The 485-nt window shown below is 54.6% G+C and overlaps 1 protein-coding gene across 2 annotated transcripts in view; it reads right to left on the reverse strand.

Moving 5' to 3' along the window:
• Window positions 1–485, reverse strand: part of LOC107678440 (synaptophysin-like) — a 43106-nt gene that overhangs the window by 13258 nt on the left and 29363 nt on the right. The gene's annotated exons all lie outside the window — the stretch shown is intronic.

Here is a 485-nt window from a genome sequence, read left to right on the forward strand (position 1 = left end):
GAGCTCACGTGTGCTTGCGGAGGAATGTACACACTTACGAGAATGAACGAGCAAAACTCCCGCGGCGAATAGAACGGCTTGCAGTTAATGAAGAGCACTTCTAGATCTGAACAGCACATCTTCTTTAACACGGTTACATCTGTACACCACCTTTCGTTGATGTAAAAGCATGTCCTGCCGCCGCGCGATTTCCCCGTTGATTCTGCATCGCGGAACAGCTGCAAGCCTGGCAGATTTAACGCGCTGTCCGGTATGGCGTCACTCAGCCAGGTTTCCGTGAAACACAGAGCAGCAGAGAGTGAGAAATCCTTATTTGTCCGGGAGAGCAGAAGGAGTTCGTCCGTTTTGTTGGGTAGAGAGCGGAGGTTCGCCAGATGGATGCTCGGCAACGGCATTCTGAATCCGCGCTGTCTGAGCTTCACGAGCGCGCCGGCTCGCTTCCCCCGTCTGCGCGTCCTGAAGCGCTTGATCAGCGCCACAGCTCC

This window comes from Sinocyclocheilus anshuiensis, unplaced genomic scaffold (genome assembly GCF_001515605.1).
Source record: "Sinocyclocheilus anshuiensis isolate Anshui unplaced genomic scaffold, SAMN03320099.WGS_v1.1 scaffold112, whole genome shotgun sequence".
Classification (NCBI taxonomy): Eukaryota; Metazoa; Chordata; class Actinopteri; order Cypriniformes; family Cyprinidae; genus Sinocyclocheilus; species Sinocyclocheilus anshuiensis.